This window comes from Marmota monax, unplaced genomic scaffold (genome assembly GCF_021218885.2).
Source record: "Marmota monax isolate L192 unplaced genomic scaffold, Marmota_monax_Labrador192_F-V1.1 WCK01_AAM20220418_F8-fsc00050, whole genome shotgun sequence".
NCBI lineage: Eukaryota > Metazoa > Chordata > Mammalia > Rodentia > Sciuridae > Marmota > Marmota monax.
Genome location: NW_026694552.1, coordinates 2,942,525 through 2,966,367, shown reverse-complemented (window position 1 = coordinate 2,966,367; position 23,843 = coordinate 2,942,525). Strand labels below are relative to the sequence as shown.

The window sequence follows — 23,843 nt, the reverse complement described above, 5'->3', positions numbered from 1 at the left end:
AATAAAATCTCTCCCTCCTCTGAAGAAGTAATCATTTTGTTTAATCTAGAGCTCAGAACCAGAAATCCTGTTGTGCTGGAGCTTAATTTGAAGCTTTCTTTTAAAGGTTGACCCTAAACAGTCTCCTGCAGGGGTACAGTTCACAGTTACACGTGCCCTCCAAATCCTCCCAGGAGTCTGAAAATGACCAGGACACACTTTCAGAAGTTTCACTATTCATTCTAGACTCTAGTCAATGTTGCATCCCAGATCTCTCCCCAGACCAGTTATAAAACAACCTCAAACCAAACAACCAGGCACACATAAAATAACAACAGAAAAAGTCCAAACAAACCGGCCTAGTTCTATTCAGAGTCTTTGCAGAGGGCCAGCAAGTAGCTGGGCTGGCCAGTGCTCTGAATGTTTCAGAAATATCTTATCTGCTGTACGCACATCCTGAGGGAGTCAGCCGGACACAAACACACACAAAAAGCAACCAAACTTAAAAATTATCAAATTCATTCATGATTGCCAAACCTTATCCTTTTTGTTGTTTCACTGATTTCTTCCCTCCACATTAGTCCTCATATCTAATCTGCACATTGTCCTCCAGAGAGTACAATTCTCTTTTTTGTGTGTGTTTTTAAAATTTTTTATTCTGTTTATTTATACATGACAGTAGAATGTATTTTAACATATACACTTGAAGTATAACTTCCTATTCTTGTGGTTGTACATATGGAGTTTTACTATATGTATTCATATATAACATAGGAAAGTTATGTCCAATTCATTCTACTGAGAGAGTATAATTTTCGGTGAAATGTGAGAAGTTAAACCTATGTGAGGTTGAGCTCTTTAGCTTGATGTCCTAGATGATTCCTAGGTAGCAATGCTTTAATTTTTAATTTTTATTTTTTTAGTTGTAGATGGACACAATACCTTTATTTTGTTTTTTATTTTATGTGGTGCTGAGGATCAAACCCAGTGTTTCACACATTGCTAGGCAAGTGCTCTACCACTTAGCCACAACCCCAGCCCAACAATGCTTTAATTTTTTTGCATTAACATTCATATTTCTACTGCTGTCACCTCCTCCTCCTCCTAATGAGTTCTTGGTTTCTCTCATAGTCATTTTGCAAGGGAAAAACTCCCAGGGTTCCTGGGAATAGACAGGCTAAGGAGAATTTGGAGCCATGCGTGTCAAAATAACTCTAGAACTGAAATTCAGATGAGTTTGTTTCCAATCCAAATCACCTAACTGCTATAGCTCGTTCTTTAAACACCTTTAAATTAACTGTATATGTTCACCCCTAAGGTAAGGTGAGGTTTCTGATCTGTCACTTAACTACCATGCTGTGGAAGACAGTGTTTTTTGAAAAATTTTTTTTTCATTTTTGTAGTGTTGGAGATTGGACCCAGGCTATTGCGCATACTAGGCAAGTACTCTAACACTGAGCCCATACCCCTTAGGCCACATGGTTTTTCTTTCTTTTTTAAAATATTTAGTTGTCAGTAGACCTTTATTTATTTGTACGCGGTGCTGAGAATTGAACCTAGTGCCTCACACATGCTAGACAAGTGATCTACCACTGGACCACCACCCCAGCCCTACACATGGTTTTTCTGAGTATACAAGTCTTTGTATCAAGGGAGTGAGAACTGAAAAGGATAAGGGGAAAAGGGTGGGTAATTATAAGTAATGTCATATTTTGGGGTTAGGGATATAGCTTAGTTGGTAGAGTGCTTGCCTCGCATATACAAGGCCCTGGCTTCAATCCCCAGCACCACAAAAAAAGTCACATTTTTCCTTTGCAAAATGACTATGAGAGAAATCAAGAACTCATTAGGAGGAGGAGGAGATGACAGCAGTAGAAATATGTTCTGGACTCTGGTACCCACAGCTGATGAGCCAGTTGTCCTATTATACTTATTTGTTTTCCCATAGCAGAGACTTAAATGTCCTCAATAGTCTGAAGACAGGTTGCCCTTGGACTCTGTAGCCATGCTGGGGATAGGACAGCTATTGCCACTGTTATCAGGATAATCTTTCTGCACTTTATAAGGTGATAAGAAGGAAATCTGGGGTCCAGATTTTATATATATATATATATATATATATATATATATATATATATATATATAAATATATAAAATATACCTATACATACATACATACATATGCAAATGTGTGTGTGTATTCCTCTACCCCCCACCCGCCCCCAAGTTGAACCCAGGGGCACTTAACCACTGAGCTACAGTATCCTCAGACATTTTCAGTTTTTATTTTGAGACAGGGTCTTGCTAAGTTACTGAGGCTAGGCTAGAACTTGTGATCCTCCTGCCTCAGCCTCTTGAACCACTGGGATTTACATGTGCACCACCATGCATAAATATATTTTAACTATAGTTAAATGAATTTAACTGTAAGGGCATTTAAAAAGTTTCTGGTGGTCTAAGGAATTTATATAATTATCTTCCAAAACCATAGTGAAAAAGAGTAAAATCCAATGTCTCACTGACTGTATGTTAGAGTTCAGAAGATCAGAAATAACCTTGGCCATAAACGTATTCTGTAAACTCCAGGGTCTTTAGAGAAGTTGTTAGTGAGTTCTAACCAAAGACCACTAAGACATGGTGGTTGAACAAATGGAGTTGATCACTGGATGTGTTGCACTGAAGCAGAATGCACACAATGGGGAACTGTAAGGCATCTGTTGGGGAGTCAAAAAGGATTTATAGGATTTGAACCTGTTAGGTGATTTGGGGGAGGATTTAAAGAAGTGAGGCTTTGCTCTAGGTTGGATTCAGTTAAGAAGGAATTTTGTGGATATCGTAATGAGTATTATCTAGGAGGATAGACTAGAAGTAGACTGGTGAGTAGCCATGGGCACTGTTTTAACCAGGACAGTAGGATGTTTGTTCATTTTTGTGATTTGGTAAAAGTTTGTGTTTTGTCTTGTCAGATATGATTATGCAGTGGTTTTCCTTTTTTTTTTTTTTTTTTTTTGGTTATCCTGATCACATAGTAACCTTGTATAACACTGGAGGTCCAAGAAATTGTTTATGTTCATTAGGAGCCTTAGTTGTGAGGGTGCAGCCAGCTCCTGTCAGTGGCTGCTTTTCTCCTTAGAATGATTACTGCTGTATCCAGCAGCCTATAAGTGACCAAATCACTTGAGTGGAGAAATGGTCAGATGTGCTAAACGGAAAAGCTGAATATGGATAAAAGCCTCTGGGGCTGGGATTGTGGCTCAGCGGTAGAGTGCTTGCCTTGCATGTGTGAGGCCCTGGGTTCGATCCTCAGCACCACATAAAAATAAATAAATAAAAGTATTGTGTCCAACTACAACTAAAAAATAAATATTTTTTTAAAAAAGCATTTGGTTACCCTCGAATAGAGTTTAGGAACCTCATTTATAATAAGTCTCCTGAGTGGTTTCTCCTTGGGGAAAAAAAAAATGAGATCAGCATATACTTAAGCAAGAGAAGTACTTGGGAGGATGTGATAGGGTGTTATTTTTCAAAGATGTCCATACCACTTACTTCCCATCCCACTCTCCTCTGTAATGGGACCTTGCCACCCTTCCGTTGAGAAGCAGGGTCAAGTAACCCCTCAGCTTTGAATCCTGTCACACTTTGATTGTGTTAATCAATAGAATGGTATGTGTGGGAGGGGGGCAGCAGACATGGTGGCACATGTCTATAATCCCAGTGTCTAGGGAGGCTGATGCAGGATAATGGCAAGTTCAGTGCCAGTTTCAGAAACTTAGTAATTTATGTCTGTGAATAAGACTGTATTATTATTGTAATTGTTTCTTTATTGGTTGTTCAAAACATTACAAAGCTCCTGACATATCATATTTCATACATTAGATTCAAGTGGGTTATGAACTCCCATTTTTACCCCAAATACAGATTGCAGAATCACATCGGTTACACATCCACATTTTTACATAATGCCCTATTAGTAACTGTTGTATTCTGCTACCTTTCTTATCCTATTATTGTAATTGTTTAGTCAGTACTCAAAGATATTGATGATAAATATATATAAATATAACCTCATGGTTATAGGCCAGAGTAAAAAATATCTTATTCTTTCACTGTAAAAAAATTCATGTGAATTTCTATGGTTATGAAGTTTACATCTGTTTTTTCTTCTAAGAGTTTAATTTTTTATCTCTTACATTAATGCATTTGTTCCATTTTGAGGTAATAATTTTGGCTTATGATGTAAAGTAGGGGTCCAGTTTTTGTTTTTTTTTCAAGTGGATATCTAATTATCCTAGTAGCAGTTTTCACAACTCACTGTGATTGCAAGGCTTCTGATTTTCCATCCCAAAACATATTTTCCTTTTAATTTTCCTTAAAATATATCCCCATGCTTATAGCTTTCTTATATTTCTTCCTTCCTACTTGCTGATTCTTTTTCCCCTTCCTTATATTTATAATTTAAAACAACCTTTATGAAATTTTTGACTTTTGACAAATTACTCTTTTTTATCCAATAAGATGAAATACCTTTTTCTTTTAAAACAGATTTCCCCCAATAAAGAACAGCTTAATTTTTTTGTAATTTTTACTTATAGAAGTACATCAGTTAGAATTTTAACTCTTGTTAACCTTTTAGTGAAGACTCAGAAATAAAGCAATCATAAACTGTTTTTTCCATATACCAACAAAATTACAAAAATACATTCATTGAAAGACCCTAATATATAAACAAGTCTATGTGTATATGTATATATGTGTGCATGTTTTGTGAATTTAAGAATAGAATTTAAGAAGTTAAGAGTACTTGAATTTATGTTTAGCAGTAGGTGTTTTAGTATTCTAACTGAATAATGAATTGGATGTTAGACTGGGGATATGGCTTAGTGGTAGAGCACCTTTCTGGGCATGCCTGAGGCCCTGGGTTTGACCCCTAGTACCCCCCACACACAAAAAATCAGATGTTTTCTCTAATAAATGTATTTATAAATATTTATCCCATTTATGTAAAATCTAATTTAACCCCCTCCCCCCCTCCTTTTGGTACTTGGGATTGAACTCAGGGGCACTCAACCACTGAGCCACATCCCCAGCCCTTTTTTTTTACTTTATTTAGAGACAGGGTCTCACTGAGTTGCTTAGGGCCTCACTAAGTTGCTGAGGCTGGCTTTGAACACACAATCCTCTTGCCTCAGCCTTCTGAGCTGCTGGGATTACAGGCTTGTGCCACTGCACCTGGCAAATTTACCCATTTTTAACAGCTCTTTTTAGATTACCTACGAAAACCAAGATATCAGACAATCATATTTAATATTTTTATGGGGCAATTATTTAATGATACAAGAAAACAGTATGTTATGAAATAAGCTGGTTATAAGTAGTGAGTAGAGGATGACTTCATGTTTTTGTTGCTGTTATTAGTTTTTATTTCCAAATATTTTGAAATTATTGTTTTTTGTTATTTTTAGATATACATGACAGTAGAGTGAATTTGATATATCATACATACATATAGTATAAATTCCATTTCCTGTGGTTGTACATGATGTGCAGTTACACTGGTTATGTATGCATATTTGGACATAGGAAAGTTGTCTGATTCATTCTGTTGTCTTTCCCATTCCCATCTCCCCTCCCTTCCCTTTTCTTATGCCTATGAAATTCTGTTCTCCTTACCCCTTATTGTATATTAGCATCCACATATTAGAGAGAACATTTGACCTTTGTTTTTTTGAGACTGGTTCATTTTGCTTAGCATGATATTTTCCAGTTCCATCCATTTACTGGCAAATGCCACTATTTCATTCTTCTTTATAGCTGAGTAATATTCCATTGTATGTGAGTATGTGTGTGTGTGTGTGTGTGTGTGTATGTGTATCACATTTTCTTTATCCATTCTTCTGTTGAAGGGCACCTAGGTTAGTTTCGTAGCTTAGCTATTGTGAATTGAGCTGCTATAAGCATTGATGTGGCTGTGTCACTATAGTATGCTGATTTTTAAGTTCTTTTGAGTTATTTATATATCCTGGAAATTAATGCTCTGAGGTGGCAAAGATTTTCTCCAATTCTGTAGGCTCTTTCTGCACATTCTTGATTGTTTTCTTTGCTGTGAAGAAGCTTTTTATTTTGATACCATCCCATTTATTGATTCTTGATTCTACTTCTTGCCCTTTTGGAATCTTGTTGAGGAATTCAGTTCCTAAGCTGACATGGTGGTAGAGTTGGGCCTACATTTTCTTCTAGTAGGTGTAGGGATTTTGGTCTAATTGTTGAACCCACGATTGGAGACCACCGACTCCAATTTTAAACCAAATTAAAGCTTGCTGTACAAAAGAGATATTGTGTACAAAAGAGATCTAGCTGGCCAGCAGCTGTCTCACCCAAAGCCGGGCTAGAGAACAGCAGCCCAACTCTCCAGGAAAAAGTTTTTATAGTATAAAAAGTTACAAAGAGGGAACTTACAGCTAACCGGATTCTGGCAAGCATAATACAAAGACAGATAGCAGGTTAATTATTTACATGGCTTAACATTTCAAGGTAGGGAGTAAATTGAGATTCCAACATCAGAATTTCTGAGGGGCTGCTAAGGTTTTAGAGAGGGTTGTTATCTGGTCAAAGAGAGCCAAGCATGGGTGAGTTTAGAGCACAGGCAGGAATTCTAAACAAGATTAGTCCTCAGAGTATAGTCAGGCCAAATAGATATCTTAGTAAAACAGAAATGAACTTTTTATAACTTTGTGATGAGATGGCTCCCAATCTTAGGATAAAATTAGGTTGGGTTCAGCGCTAATGCCAAGATCCATTATGCACTTTTTGAGTTGAGTTTTGTGCAGAGTGAGAGATAGGGGTTTGATTTCATTTTACTACATATGGATTTCCAGTTTACCCAGCACCATTTGTTGAAGAGACTATCTTTTCTGTAATGTATGTTTATGATACCTTTGGGATGACTTCATAAATAAGATTATAAAAACCTAGAATGTTATATGCCAAAATTTCAGTATAATTACTTGTGTCCAGTGACTGACTAGTCTTCCCTTTGCTTTTGTATATTTTTGAAACACAATCATTTCTGAAACAAACAAACAAGTGATACCGAGGAGAGTAACAGTTATTAAATGTCAGGAGTTAGGAAACCAAGAAGCCAAGTCAGGTATCCCATAGTCAAGGTCTGAAACCCAGTAGGTTCAGTCAGGATGACAGTAGCCAAGCTTAGAAGTAAAACATTGTTCTTTCCTATTGGAATGGCATTTATCCAACTGTTTCCTTTACATTTTATATTTTCTGTGTAATTATATTTAATGAGACTGTTCAAATATTAAGTGGCATAACAGCAAAATGATGCTAGTGAAAACAGATATTTTGCTATTATAATCATGGTGGGGGGCTGGGGATGTGGCTCAAGCGGTAGCGCGCTTGGCTGGCATGCGTGCGGCCCGGGTTCGATCCTCAGCACCACATACAAAGATGTTGTGTCCACCGAAAACTAAGAAATAAATATTAAAAAATCCTCTCTCTCTCTCTCTCTCTCTCTCTAAAAAAAAAAAAAAAAAAAAAAAAAAAAAAAAAAAATTCATGGTGGGCAGGGCTGTTTGTGTTACAGATCTTTTAGCTCCACAGCAGGTAACACCTGCTGTTGTCATATGGTGGTGTTATCATTCAGCAGCAGACCTCTAGTGAGTTCTTCTAGGGTTCTTGTCTCGTGAACTTTGAAGAATGAAATCCATGAAAATTAAGATTTATTTGAGTGAGTAGAAAAGAAACAACTCAAGCTGTTCATGGTGGCCCCTGCCTCTAATCCTAGTGGCTAGGGAAGCTGAGGCAGGAGGATCTTGAGTTCAATGCCAGCCTCAGCAACTAATCAAGGCCCTGAGGTCCTAAGCAACTTAGTGAGACCCTGTTTCTAAATAAAACATAAAAAGGGCTGTGGATGTATCTTGGTGGTTAAGTGCCCTGGGTATATCCCTGGTACAAAAAAAAAAAAAAAAAGATAAAACACAGATCTTACAGAGTGAGAAGGGTTCAGATAGAGGCTTGCTGCTCAAGTGCACTAATTTAGGGACTTATAGCTACTTGGTAGGGGTGTTGCTCAATGTTTATGCTAATCAGATATAGAAAGAATGCTGGACTGAGGTTGTAGCTCAGTGGTAGGACACTTACCTAGCATTTGTGAGGCACTGAGTTCCATCCTCAGCACCACATATAAATAAATAAATAAATAAATAAATAAATAAATAAATAAATAAAATTAAATAAAGGTATTGTGTCCCTCTACAAATAAATAAATTTTAAAAAAGAATGCTAAGGCTATTGGTCTTAACTGGTATGGTGATTAGGTATCTGGAAGGTGACTTGTTTGTTGGTGGGACCAATAACATTCTGATTGGTTCTGTCCTTTTTGCTGTTGAGTTTGAAATTCTCTGTAGTTTCTACTCAGGTCTGTGTGCCTTCTCTTGTCCTGCCCCTCTGGATCAAAGGGTTTTGTTGGTTGGCTGTTTGGAATGTTTTTACAGAGCAGTCCATTACTATACATCTACTTAGAGAAGCCTTTTAGGGACCCATTGTCCTAACTGCCTTCCTAGATCTTACTGTCTAATATTCTACCTATTCACTAGCAATATTGATTTTGAATAAATATAGTTAATATTTTTAGCCATTTTTCCCTTCAAAAAAACCTTAAAAGACACTGTACTTTAAACATCTTAGCAGAGACAAATACAATCCAAATTATCTACTAAGGCAAAAATGTGTTAATAATTTTAAAAAATACCTTTACTTTTGTCCTACTAACAAATTAAAATTGGCTAACTTCTCAAATATTTAAAGTCATGTGAACTGAGACCTTTGTATTTATGTCCTTTAAAAGTTTATGAGCAGCTGGGTATGGTGGTGCACATCTGTAATCCCAGGAGGCTGAAGCAGGAGGATCGCAATTTCAAAGCCAGCCTATGCAATTTAGCAAGGCCCTAAACAGCTTAGTGAGAACTTGTCTGTAAATAAAATATAAAAAAGTGCTCAGGATGTAGCTCAGTGGTTGAATGCTCCTGTGTTCAATTCCTAATACTTAAAAAAATAATAAAAATTTATGAATATTTATTTATTAGCTAATTTGGTACCATGAGCATACAACACAATATACACATATATGCAAACATACATAAAAATGGAAAACAAAGATTTCATAGTTTTCATTTAGATTCATTATTTGCCAGTTTCTTAAAACTAATCTTTTGATATAATTACTATAGTCCTAAGAAATCCTTAGTCTAAATCTGTAATTCCAGATTTAGATTTAACTTAGTTGAAACAAAGCAGAAAATATAAATCTCAGAGACACAAAACAGTCTAAACATCACTGAAAGGGGTAGAGGCAAAGGTCTGTTAAAAGAAAAAGGTTTAAAAATGAGGCTTGCTATTCAGGCTTAAGTTAATAACCTCTACCAATATTTTAAGAGCTAAGCAGTAGCGGGAGAAACCTTTACAAATGGAAATTTCTTTTGTAAAGGGTTGGAAAAATCATATTTTAGTTGATAAGTCATTCTGTCATAGGAGAGTGGGGAGTGGGGAACCGAAGCTATAAACATTGGTTCTTGTGTTCTGACAAAAGAAAATTTAAAGTCAGATACTAAAAGTCATGCAAGAGAATTTTATTATAAGTAAAGGTAAAGTGGAAGCAAAGTTAGAGTAGGGTGAAAGCAGATTAAGGCTTAAGCAGAGAGCACTCTTGAGAGAATGGGCCATTTCTGTTCAGAGAGCAATAAAGGAAACAATGTTGTCTCCATATTTATTACTGTCTGGTGTTTACCAGGAGAACCAAGGTCCTCCTTCATGTCCGGTGGTGGAGTTTTGGGCCATAATTTGTTCTCTCCAGAACTGTCGCGGTGGCCATCCCATTGTGGGGGGGGGGGCTTCATCTACAAGTCAATCCTATGTTAATGTGGGGACTGGACTCAGTGGCCAAACAGATGTTACCTTAGAGGTCCTGAGTTAATAAAGAAACATCACTTCTAGGATATATGGAGGCACCTATGGCCACAACTCCTAGCTTTACCCTGACCTCGGTGGACCCTGTGAAAGAGTTAGTTCCATTAATCCTTTCTTCTTGATGCATTTCCCCAATTAGCTTCTTTTGTTTCTATTTGCTTATTGTCAAGGTCTTTTGTACCAATGTTTTGCTACAGGTTATCTGCTACAAGTTTTCACTCAACTGTCTTGGCAGTAACTTAAAACTTTAAAAAATAACTTTTGGCCTTGCTATATACTAAAATGCTCATTACTTACTTACCACTACCTAACAATTCTGGTCTGACTTGGTTTTCAGTCAGAGTTAGCCCTTCAAAGAGTAGGGCATAAGGCACTTTCTATGCCCACCCACACTGGTAAAACCTCTTTTGAGTTTCCAAAACTTTTTCTTCCTGCTTTAGTTTATCACAGGATTTAGTCATTTTAGAAAGAGCTTGCTTTAAAATTTAAAACATTTCCCATTGTATCAGAATTTTAAAAAGCTGGTCAGAAATTTATGTATGTTTTTTCCATTTGTCTTACCTGAGGACTCCAGATCAGCACACAAGAAAACCTATTTGGAAATATTAAATAGTCCACATCTATTAAGCAAGTGGAGACACCATAATCATCAAACATAAAACTAGTTGGAGTGCTAGATGGGAGATGGGGTTTTTCTCTAAACACTATCTCCTCCCTTGAATAGTGGCCGTGCCTCTTCTTATATTTTGGACTAAAAGGGACAAGGTTGCAATGATCAGAAGAAAGAAGCAAAAAAGCAAAAAGGCAGATTTACACAATGGGATTGCAGAAGAAAAGACCAAATGCTAGCAAATAGTGTTCTAACAAAGATTCTGAAACAAAGGATATCCAAATTAACCAGCTCAAAATAAAGACGAACCATCAACCAAACAATAAAATTCTAGTAGGGATTGTCAATACCAGCTATCAGATTTTTTTTTTTTTTGCTTTAATTCAGTCACCATGAATACAGACTAATAGCAGACTAACAAAAGAACACATGACACAATTATATTGAACTAGAATACACCTTCAGGTACATATATATCATTTTTTTTTCTTAGTTATAAGTTCATAGCTATAAATAGACAAAGCCAAAATTGTTCCTAGGGAGCACCTATACAAAATTAGTGCTTTCCATTCTTATGCAAATAACAAAATAGATTTCCTCAAACCACCCAGTTTTCTCTGTGTATCTTATGACCCTTCTTTGCTAATTGGCAGCACAAAGTTACAGAATCTGAACTTCCTTGTCACAAAAATGGGCAGAAGCCCAAATTGGTTCAAAAGAATCCAACTTGGCTCAAAAGAGCCCCAAACAACAAGGAAAAGGAAGGGCAAGGCCTGACATGCACTGCCAGGGAGAACTTGCCATAGGTCAGACTTTGGGGTCCATAGAGTCCCAAAAGTTCCATTTCTCTGTTTCACTAAATGATGGTAAAAAGCAGCTGATGCTGTCCCAAGGTGAAAATAAAGGGAGAGACCCTGAAAGGAATTTAATTTTGGCAGCTGCATGGCCCCCCTCTTTTTCTGCTCTCTTCATTTCAGGATTGGCCAGCTGTGAATGGCAAAGGCCCAAACAGTGATACCACCGTTACCATGACGTCCTTGCTTCCCTGAATGCTGAAGTGTAACACCCTGAATGCTGAAGAATAACATCAGAGGCAAGTGTAGAGTGGAAACTAAAAGGCTTTATTAAAGGATACCAGAGGAAGAAGGGGACCTAAAAGGCCAAATCTGTGCAAAGGGGCTTCTCCCTTTTATATCTAAGATCTTCTTTTGTTCTTCTACATTCCTGTCCTTTATTTTTTGCTTATCTCCCTCTACCCTGCATGTGGTGGGGGATGCAGGTGGGAACCAAATGGTGAAAGACTGGTGGGTGATGGGGTGGGGGAGGGGAGGAGTGATCTGGGCAGGAAGGGCCTAGGGTGATTTGATTAGCATCTCCCTGTCTTGCTGGGAGCTGTTTCATTTACAGTTCTTTGGGATGGGGGGGGGGGGGGGGGGGCTTGGAAACATTAACATTTTAGTCTCCCAGGTGCTGTTCTTGTTTCCCCCAGCTCAGCTCTACTCCATTTTCTTTGTTAGATATGATATTAGATCAGATTTACCTAACTACACTAACTACCTATCTTTAAATCTGGCTTCAACAGCATGTTTTCTCCTAGCACAGGTGGCCAAAGCTGTTAGTGGAGTCCTAGGACACAGGCCTGATTTCAGGGATCCAACAAATTGGGTCTGCTCACTTGCCCTAAAAGCCAAATAGGGAAGGGATAGGTGAAAACCTGAAAGAAAATTTAATCTGCGTAGCTACCCACAGGATTTTCACCATTACCCTTTCTGTTTGGTTTTTGTGGTGAGTGGCTGGACCTGATTTGTTGAATCCCTAGAGTCAGGCCTCAGGCCTTAGACTCTGGTAACATTTTTATGACCTCCCAGCTATCTATGTTTTTGGTGGGATTTGACAAATAACTGTTATTTTTTCTCTCTGCTTTGCTTTTTACTCTCAAAATAGCCCACATTCTCCTTGAATGTGCCTCTGCTTTCCTAAATAAACCTCAGTTTATGTTCCTTTTTATTTTTTTTTAGTTGTAGTAGGACACAATACCTTTATTTATTTATTTTTATGTGGTGCTGAGGATAGAACCCAGGGCCTCACACATGCTAGGCGAGCACTCTACCGCTGAGCCACAATCCCAGTCCCCTCAGTCTATGTTTCTGACTGGCACATGCTGAAATTTTTTTCCATCACATATGCCAAGAGGCTTGCTGGTCCTGAATCCAGTTCCTCCTCTGTGAATTCCTAGTGTTAGGGAACAGACAGATGTGAATGGTGGGAACACAAGGTTAAGAGAATAACTCTATAAAGTGGGCCCACTGTGCAGATACCTACATACTTTCTTTGCCAAAAAGCAATTTGCCTGCAGCCCTGCCTGGCCTAACTGGACAGGATATGTCACATTCTTACCAAACTACCTGTTATTTGCAAGGAAATGCAAGCAGGAAATAACATTGATAAGAGGGACCCAAGTTACTTTGAAGGGAGACACTTTTGTGACCCTTTTCACAGACCAGATCCTGGAACATAGGGATAATTTATCCTGACCATAAAACCTATAAAATGATTAACAATTCAGTTAGAACCACTTAGCCAGGCCAAGGGTAACTTCAGTTTTCATAGCAATAGATACTGATGTCACCTGCTGTCAGCCAAGAGATGGACCTGGGTGGGACTCTCTGGAAACTTCTTTGGGGTCCCCAATAAAACTTGAATACAGGGACTGGGATTGTGGCTCAGTGGTAGAGCACTTGCCTAGCACGGGCGGGACCCGGGTTCAATCCTCAGCACCACATAAAAATAAAGGCATTGTGTTGTGTCCATCTACACCTAAAAAATAAATATTAAAAAAAATTCTCTCTCTCTCTCTCTCTCTCTCTCTCCTCTCTCTCTCTCTCTCTCTCTCTCTCTCTCTCTCTCTCTCTCTCTCTCTTCTCTCTCTGTTAAAAAAAAATCTTGAATACAGGAGAGGCACATTGTCCCTCTCCTCTCTGAGAGGACCCACTGTCTCCCTTGAGAGTGTGCCCTTTCCCTTTTCCTGTCCTTTCAATAAACTCATTCCTGTTACTCAGAGTGACATGTCTGAAATCTTTATGACATGATCACAAGAATCAGGGTTTAAAGGGTGAGTTTTCACGCTGTCTCAGTTTCTTGAAAGTCCTCAACTCTGTAACAGTAAGACAACAACATGATCAACAGCATTTTATTTATTTATTCATTAATTAGCTCTAATTAGTTATACATGACAGTAGGAAGCTCTTCGATTCATTGTATACAAATGGAGCAGAATTTTGCATTTCTCTGGTTGTATATGAAGTAGAGTCACACCATTTGTACAGTCATACATGTACCTTGGAAAATGATGTCCATCTCATTCCAGCATCTTTCCTACCCCCTTGTCCCCTCCCCGCTCCTCTTTGCCCCATCCAAAGTTCCTGCACTCATCCCATGCCCTTCCCCATTAAGGATTAGCATCCACTTATCCAAAAAAGCATTTGGCCCCTGTTTTTTTGGGATTGGTTTATTTCGCTTAGCATGATATTCTCCAACTTCATCCATTTACCTGCAAATGCCATAATTTTATTCTCTTTTAATGCTAAGTAATATTCCATTATGTATAAATGCCACATTTTTTTATCCATTCATCTATTGAAGGGCATCTAGGTTGGTTCCACAGTTTAGCTATTGTGAATTGTGCTGCTATAAATATTGATGTCACTGTAGTATGCTGATTTTAAGTCCTTTGGGTACAAACCTAGGAGTGGGATAGCTCAGTAAAAATGGTGGTTCCATTCCAAGTTTTCTAGGAATCTCCATACTACTTTCAGATTGGTTGCACCAATTTGCAGTCCCACCAGCAATGTGTGCCTTTTCTCCTATATCCTCACCAACATTTATTGTTGCTTGTATTCTTGATAACAACAGCATTATATTTAACTGGCAGATTTTAAAGCTTTAGAGTTACAGACTAAAAGCAATTTTAGAACAAATGAAGATTTGAATAAATCTTAACTCTTGTAGGACTTAATCAGTAGAAAACAAATTCTCTCTCTGTTTTTTTTCTTTCTTTTTTTTTTTTTTGGTAATGGAGATTGAACCCAGGGGCCCTTAACCACTAAGCCACATCCCCAGCCCTTTTTATATTTTATTTAGAGACAGGGTCTTGATGAGTTACTTAGGGCCTCACCGAGTTGCTGAGGCTGGCTTTGAACTTGCAGTCCTCCTGCCTCTTGAGCCACTGAGATTACAGGCGTGCATCACTGTGCCCCGCTTCCAAATTCTCTTGATAAGACAAACTGTTTTTTAAAAACATTTTTTAGTTGTGGACAGGCACAATATCTTTATTTTATTTATTTATTTTTATATGGTGCTGAGGATTGAACCCAGGGCCTCAAACATGCCAGGCAAGCGCTCTGCCACTAAGCCACTACTACAGTCCCCCCATTTAGCATTTTTTTAAGAACACAGTGAAGCACCTTGCTTATTACAGAACAATAAAACCTAGGCAGGGGCTGTGGTTGTGGCTCAGTGGTAGAGCGCTCACCTAGCACATGTGAGGTGCTGGGTTGGATCCTCAGCACCTCATAAAAATAAATAAAGTTATTGTGTCCAACTACAACCAAAAAAATGTTAAAAAAAAACCAGCCAGTTTGTGCAGAAAACATGAAACTATAAATGAAAATTACTGGAGTTGTTTTATAAGCAACATTGAATAGATAAAGTAGATAGTAAAAGAGAAGCAGGCAGGCAGGGCATTAAGCCCCATAACAGCTTCTCTAAACGTGTAGGCTAATCCATGAAATTAACCTGTAGGAACACTGCAAGCATTCCAGTTGACCCATTTGTCCCAGAGTAGTGTAAAAAGACAAGTGGGATGGACCAGAATGAAGGTTACAGACTCAAGGCCTAAAAGGGCACAACTAATTAAAGGGTCATAAGCTGAACCAATAGGCATGGCACCTTTCCAATACCTGACAAGTATAGCTGCTGACCAGTAGCCTTGGCATTTTTCTAATAACCCCTGGACTAGTACACTTAAGTGGCAACCTGCTTTCTAGTCCCCTCTTGCCCAGCAAGAGCTCTGTTTCTTTTCTTCTTACTTGAACAAACGCAACTCTTTCACTCTCTCTTGTCCCTGGGTTTCATTCTTCAAATTCTCAGGACAAGAACCTGGAAAGAAGTCACTAGTGGGTGGATAAGGTCTGCTGCAGCACTAAGTGGGCATTTGCCTGCTATGGAGATATACAACACAGGTCCCACTCGCTTCCAAAGAATCCAGTCCTGGTGACTGAGACCAGCTGCTAATGCTGGAGGGCATGCCCAGTTGTGAGGAGCTGCTGCTGCTGTGGAGGGCTGTAACTTCACCAGCAACTACAGAAGCAGAGGTGGAGAACCCAGTTTCAACATCATATCCTGTATATCATGTATTTTTTTTTTAACAAGGTAGTTGTGAAAATAAATTTAAAACAGACACACAAGTTTTTAACAAGTTTAGATTACTGAATGAATGTGTGAACAGACTAATAGTTAATTTCTGAAAGTACTTTTAGGAGTTATGAAATTAAAAACAAAATCTCCCTAATTTTAGCTCATTATAAAATGATATTTCAGAAGTAGAAACTGTATATAGCTTATTAGCATTTTAAATCATCTGTTATTTTCTTTGACTTATCTCTGGTTTGGAGCAAGGAAAGTATAGACTCACTGATGAATTTCTAATTTTTTTCTGTATTGAGGATTAAACCGAGAGACACTTCACCACTAAGCTACATTTGCCATCCCTTTTAACTTTTTTATTTTGATACAGGGTCTCACTTAGTTGCTTAGGGTCTTGTTAAGTTGCTGAGGCTGGCCTTGAATTTGAGATCCTCCTGCCTCAGACTACCTAGTCACTGGGATTATAGGTGTGTACCACCATGTCTGGCAGGTCACTTGTGAATTTTTAAATCTATTGAACAATTCATATTTTAAACAAACCTTGAATATCATATATAGATATAAACATCATACACTAATTAAAAGAAAATGGAGGGCTGGGGTTGTGGCTCAGTGGTAGAGTACTTGCCTAGCATGTGTGAGGCACTGGGTTTGATTCTCAGCACCTCATATAAGTAAAATAAAGGTTCATCAACAACTAAAAATTTTTTAAATAAAAAAAGTAGATGGAATATTTTTCAGGTATGAAAAGCCTAAGAGTTTTCATCTCTGGATTGAGGTTTCCTTGTAAAAACAAAATAATTTGAAATGTCACCTTTTAGAAAATTTAAATTTATTTATTTATTTTTTTGGTACTGGGGATGAGCCCAGTGTGCTTAACCACTGAGCCACATCTCATCCCTTTTATATTTATTTAGAGATAGGGTCTCCCTGAGTTGCATGGGGCCTTGCTAAGTTGCTGAGGTCAGCTTTGAATCCTTCTGCCTTAGCTTCCCCAGCCACTGGGATTACAGGTGTGTGCTACACTCCCAGCTTAATTTATTCATTTTAATAGTTAGCTTTACTTACAGAAATCAAGCATAGTTAACGTTTAAATTATTCTTTGCCAAAAATGTCCTCAAAGGTTGCTATATAGAGAAAACAATGGACATTATATCTCAGTATCTAGAGACCAATATATTAATTGGTTAGCAGGCCAGAAAAATTAGTTACTAGATTTTAAAGACATTTTTATTATGAACAAATTTAAATAATGTATTATAGATTTAAAGTCATGTGAATCAAAAGGCACTTGGACTAATTTTTTTATAAGTCAAGTTAGTACCATGTAAGCAGACTATATATAAGCTATATATATATAAACATAGGTGTATACAAGAAAAAAATTAAAACCTAGAATTAACGTTTGCTAGTTTTATAAGCCAGACATTCCATGCTAGTTTTATAAGCCAGAAATTTGCATTTCCAAAGTTGAAACTAGGAAGAAATTTGCATCTTAAAGAATGAGGTTAGCAAACTTGAATGGGGAATTTGTTTGCCAAAGATAGAAATATTTCAGAGAAAATTAAAAGCCCTAATCAGACAAAACAAAATATATATAATTTAGCCAGATGCAATGGTGCATGACTGTAATTCTAGTGACAAGGTTGAGGCAGGAGGATCACAAGTTCAAGGCCAGTTTGGGCAACTTAGTGATATACTGTCTCAAAGTAAAAGACAAAAAGGGATGAACTGTGGATGTAGCTCAGTGGTAGAACACCCTGAGTTTAACCTCCAGTATTCCCCCTCCAAAATATATAGGCAAATAGGTTTTATATTCAAATATATCTTTGAAGAAAAATGGAAGAAACTTCATTCCATCTTTAAAATCCCTGACAATTAGCAAAATTTTTAAAGGAGAGGAGGCAAGGGAATGAGTGACAAAAGGACTGGAATTATACATATGTAGATGCAGGTAGGCCTGAATGGGTAATCTTTCCATCTTTGGGCTTGTCAGTTTGGGGGGTAGTGGTCACAGTCCCTCCAACCTCCCCTCTTAGCATGAGGAATGTGTTCCCAGTTTGGGTGAGGAGTGGCATCCAAATTTTATCTATTGCAATAATTAGAGCTGAAGGTGTAGCTCAGTGGTATCGTGCCATGCATAGCATGCATGGGGCCTTGGGCTCAATCCCCAGTATCAATAAATTTAAAAACTATTTTATAATGGGTGGAAAGGGGGATGTTTTAATTCTGTTTGCATGCTTAATTTTTTGTTTCTGTCCTCAATTCATTTTGTTTACCATTGTGTCTCCTGTCCCACAGTGTCTATCCTAAGTGTGGCATTTAGAGAATAAATTTGTTGGGTGAGTAAATGAATGAATGCTCACAGGTAAACAATTCTAACAGAGAGGGGCTATAATGGAGTTTGAGCATAAGGAACTTTGTAGGACATGAGGATTAACTTTGAGCAGTTCATAGAACATTTCACTGAGTGAAGCTGTTTCCTTTCAGAATTTTCTCTTTTTTTAATATTTTATTTTATTAGTTTTAGGTGGACACAATATCTTTATTTTTATTTTTATATGGTGCTGAGAATCGATTCCAGTGCCTCATGCATGCCAGGCAAGCGCGTATTCAATTGAGCCACATCCCCAGCCCCAGTTCCAGAACTTTCTAAGTGTATTCAAAGCCATCAGAGGGCACTGCATCTGGGAACGAAATAAAGTGATGCTAGATAGCCACCAGATGGCGATATTGCAGAGAGATTTGAGCAGCAGAGGAAATGGCCAGCCCTATTCCAGCTAAGAGCCCATATTTACTTCTAAATGAGTTTTTGTGTCCTGTCCACAAAAGTTAAAGCTGTGATTTCTTTTCTTTTGTTTTGCTAGTTTTGAAACACTTCAATTCCTGCCCAAGGCTGCTCTGGGAGACATCTGGTGTTCTAGTTGGTCAGTCATTACCAGCCAGAGAAGAGAAATGATGCCGAGTATTTTTCCAGTCCTTCAGATGCTGGAATTCTAATTCCCACTCCACTGATCTGCTGTCTCCCATGTAATGCCCTTATGTGGATGGATTTAAAGAGGTGAGGAGAGAAGCAAACTTGTAAACACACATGCGCGTGCATGTGTGTGTGTGTGTATACTAATGATTGTACCCGGAGCGCTCTCTATCACTGAGTTACATTCCCCAACCCTTTTTATTATTTTATTTTGATACGGGGTCTTGCTAAATTACTGAGGCTGGCCTTGAACTTGAAATCTTCCTGCCTCGGCCTCCTGAGTTGTTGGGGTTTCAGGTATGTGCCACTGTACCCAGATAAAACTGTTATTTTTTGAGACATCAGGTACTATAGTCAGACATTTTATATAATTATTTAATTGCCATGAAACCCTGAGAGATTAATTTTATCTTTCATTTTATACCTCAGCCTGCTTCAGCAATTAATAACAGGCATTATCAGTCCTCTTTCAGTTATACCCTCATCTGACAACACATATTATTTTCAGACAGCTCCCAGACAATCTCATCATATTATTTCATTTTGAAGTACTTTTTTGCAGTGGCACACACCAGTAATCCCAGCAGCACAGTCTGAGGCAGGAGGGTCACAAGTTTGAAGCCAGTCTCATTAACTTAGTGAGGTCCTAAGAAACTTGGTGAGACCCTGTCTCAAATAAAAAAATAAAAAGGGCTAGAGATGTAGCTCAGTGATGAAGCATCTCTGGGTTCAATCCCCAGTACACAACAAACAAAAAAACCTCCCAAAACTCAATAGCTCTAAAAGATAAACACTCTTTAACACAAGGCAATAACATTATAACACTAAAAAACCCTACAGTAATTCCTTAACATCATCAAATATCTAGCCCTGTTAAATTTACCTGGTTTCTCATCTTTTAAAATTGCATGTATTTTATTCAAATCAGGATTCAGACAGGTTTATAAATTGCATTTATTTAATAGATGAGTTATGAGTCTTTTTATATAGAAGGAGACTGAAGAGAAGAGTATCTATTCAGAATTCAGATAAAATTCTCTTCTGAATTAAACCTAGTACTAGATGTTGGGGGTCACAAAGATTAGGAAGATATAGTCCCTAACGAACTCAGTTGTGCGCTCCTATTAATGTTCTGTGAGTATATTTATCACAGGACTTATCACTTATGATTAGTATGCATTTATGTGTCTATCATTCCGGGTGGTAAGTCCACTAAGAGGTAGGGATGATTTCATGTTCAACATTGCAGTTTTTATACTTAGCATAGATCTTGGCATACAACAGGGGATGGAGTAATTTTGTCTAACTGGGAATCAATAAAGAGTTTCCAGCCAGGCACAGTGGCACACACCTGTTATCTCAGTGGCTTGGGAGGCTGAGGAAGGAGGATCATGAATTCAAAGCCAGCCTCAGCAATAGCGAGGTACTCAGCCACTCAGTGAGACTCTAAGTAAAATACAAAATAGGGCTGGGGATGTGGCTCAGTGGTTCAGTGCCTCTAAGTTCAATCCTCAGTACTAAAAGAACAAACAAACAAACAAATAAAACCAAAAACAAAAAAACAGTTTCTAGCAGGGCAGTGACAATGTAAAGTTTTCACTAGTGGTAGATAAAAGGTTGTCAGTTGATTTCAAAGCATAATGACTGGAGACAGACTATTGCAGAGTCCGGGCTAGAAAGGATGAGAGTGAGTATGGAGAGAAGATGGATTGGAGAGTTACTGAGTATGTAAACGGTCAGGATTGAGTAATTTCTTACATGCAGAGAATGAAGAGTTTCAGGCTTGGGTGATGGTGGTGTCACCAACAAATTCAGAATGAAGAGGAAAAGCAGGTTTAAGATGCGGAAGAAAAGTTCAGTTTGGGACATGCTGAGGTTAAGGTGACTGTTCAGGAGATGTCATCTATAGAGATGTTTGCAACCATCTGGGTGTGGTGGTATACACCTGTAATTCTAGCGGTTTAGGAGGCTGAGGTAGGAGAATCCCAAGTTCAAAGCCAACCTCCGCAACTTAGTGAGTCCCTAAGCAACTCAGTGAGACCCTGTCTCAAAATAAAAATATAAAAAAGGTTATTTTAAGCCAAAACTCATGAGAGAGGTCAGGAGTAAAGAACTAGGAGTCATGAGCATATAGATAGAGCTTAAAATTGGATGCCATCACTCAGGGACGGGACATGCAGCAAAACAGGAAGTGGGTTTAGGATGGAACTCTGTGGAACCTTACAAGGAAATTGAAGAATGAGAAAGAAAAGGAATAGCAAGGGGAATTGGAAGAAGACCAAGAAAGTATGGTACCTCGGCAGCCAAAGGAGTTCAGGAGGTGGGCAATGGGAGTAGTTAACACTTGAGAGGCAGTTAGGGAGGTGATGGCAGAGAATAGTTGAGTATGGCTGGGGTGTGGGGCATTGTAGAAGAGTGGCAGGAGGTTAGTCCAGAAAGGTCAGTTAAGCCTTTATCCAAAAGGGCCTTGGCCACCAGGTGAAGGGGTTAAGGCTTCCTTTTGGTAAATGGGAGTCACTGAGGAGATTCAAGTAGGAGTGACCTCGTTAGATCGAGGTATTTTAGAAAAGTCAGGTTGAGGCAGCGTTTAGAGGAATGGGACTGGGGGCAGGCCTCATTAAGGCAAAGTAGGAATAGGTTGTGGAGGAAGGGAGAGTTTCCCAAAATCTTTAGTAGATAAAATTTGCAGCCTCCCCAACCCAAAAAATAGCTAATGCTCACTGAGCCATGTTCTAGGTAGTATTCTAAGTACATACATCGATTATCTTGCTAAATCCTTACAACCAACCTGTGAGATAGATGTCATTAATGTCATTTTATGCACAATGAAACAGGAACATAGAGATAAAGAAATTTGGTGAACAGAGCTAGTAAGTGGCAGAGCATAAATTCAAACTCAAGTGGCTTGACTTTTTATTTTTTATTTTTTTGGTACTGGGGATTGAACTCAGGGGCTCTCAATCACTGAGCCACATCTCCAGCCCTATTTTGTATTTTATTTAGAGGCAGGGTCTCACTGAATTGCTTAGCTCCTCACTTTTGCTGAGGCTGGCTTTGAACTTGCAATCCTCTTGCCTCAGCCTCTTGAGCCACTGGGATTACAGGCATGTGCTGCTGCACCCAGCTAAGTGGCTTGACTCTTAACCCATACTGTTTTTTTTTAAATAATTTTTTTAGTTATAGATGGACACAATATCTTTATTTATTTATTTTTATGTGGTGCTGAGGATCGGACCTAGGGCTTCCCACATGCTAGGCAAGTGCTCTACCACTGAGCTACAACCCCAGCCCTTAACCCTCACTCTTAACGTCCTTGTTGTGCCATGATTGGATGTGGGAAGTGTGGGGTTGTTAGTTCGGATTAGGTTGAGCTGTACGTTATCAGATAGCCAAAATAACGATGGGTTATGTATAATTGTAATGTACCAATAAAAATATGGAAATAAATATCTCAATGTAAAAGAAAATAAAAGAAAGAGTATAGGGGCTGGGGATGTGGCTCAAGCAGTAGTGCTCTTGCCTGGCATTTGTGTGGCCCGGGTTCGATCCTCAGCACCACATACAAACAAAGATGTTGTGTCTGCTGAAAACTAAAAAAAATAAATAAAGATTTAAAAAAAAAAAGATTACAGATCAGGGCTGAGAATATAGCTTAGTCAGTAGAGTGCTTGTTTTTTTTTTTAAAAAAAAAAGAAAGAGTATAGTATAATGCATTAAAAAACAACAACAACAACAACAGCAAAATAGCCACTGGCTAAACTGGATAGAAATTCATTTCTCTTTCAAAGGGTTTAGTGTCCAATCTTCAGGGTATAAGATACAACTCCAATGAGCACATTCATGTTCCAAGCAGCAAAATGCTATGTTGCAGGGGTAAGGAGAGAACAGATATTAGGTGAAAGCTAGCAGTCTTTGCTATAAGGGAGATTCCAAGACTCTGACATTTGCATAGAGGATTGCATGTAGGATGGTATCATCCCCAATTTAAGTGGAGAATACAGGGAACCTATTAGACCTTTATGTTTGTTTTCCTAGGGCCTTTGGCTTCACCTAGAAGCAAAAGCCTGTTTATTTGTATTATTTTGGTTTTTGGTGTACTGCCCCTTTCCTATCTAGCCATGCAGTTCTAGTGAGATCTTCCAATCAGTACTCTGTCTCTCTGGCAAACAATTTGATTGATTGAGGTATGGCCATGTGATCCAGGCCAGGACAATCAGAATACTTCATTTTAATTACTTTTTTTGACTTAATTGAGGAAAAAATTGTGACATGACTGGAAAATGTATGGCCAGAAACTGCTGATGGCCCCCTTTTTTTTAATTACTTTTTTTTTTTAGTTGTCGATGGACCTTTATTTAATTAATTAATTTATATGTGGTGCTGAGCTCAGAACCCAGTGCCTCACACATGCTAGGTGGGTGCTCTACCACTGAGCTATAACGCCAGCCCACAGCTGATGGCCCTTTTATGGTCAAAGGGAGAAAATCTGTCTAAAATAATGCCAAAGGCTGAATGTTTTTTTCTGATAAGTGGATGCTGTTCCATAATGGGGGCGGGGGAAGAATGGAGGACCTTTGGATTGGGAAGAGGGGAGTGAGGGGAGGGGAGGAGATATGAAGGTAGGAAAGATGGTGGAATGAGACGGACCTTATTACCCTATGTACATGCATGATTATAAGATTCGTGTTCAAGTTCCTAGTCTTACTTGTCTTTGATGCCCATATGCCCCTATGATTATGTGAGGCTTCTAATAGATTCCCTCTTTTGCCCAAGTTTAAGTAGCATTTCTGTTACTTGATATCATTGAAGTCTTGATAAAAACTGTTGTAAAAGGTAATTCTAAAATCAATGTAGATGTGTTTAGGATCCGTGTGT

General features: G+C 38.3%; 1 long non-coding RNA gene across 1 annotated transcript in view; it reads left to right on the top strand.

Moving 5' to 3' along the window:
• Positions 1-23,843, top strand: part of LOC124076756 (uncharacterized) — a 36,869-nt gene that overhangs the window by 4,717 nt on the left and 8,309 nt on the right. Inside the window, exon 4 of the long non-coding RNA XR_006846456.2 lies at positions 18,859-19,052. This is a non-coding gene — a long non-coding RNA (uncharacterized LOC124076756). The remainder of the gene's footprint in view (positions 1-18,858; positions 19,053-23,843) is intronic.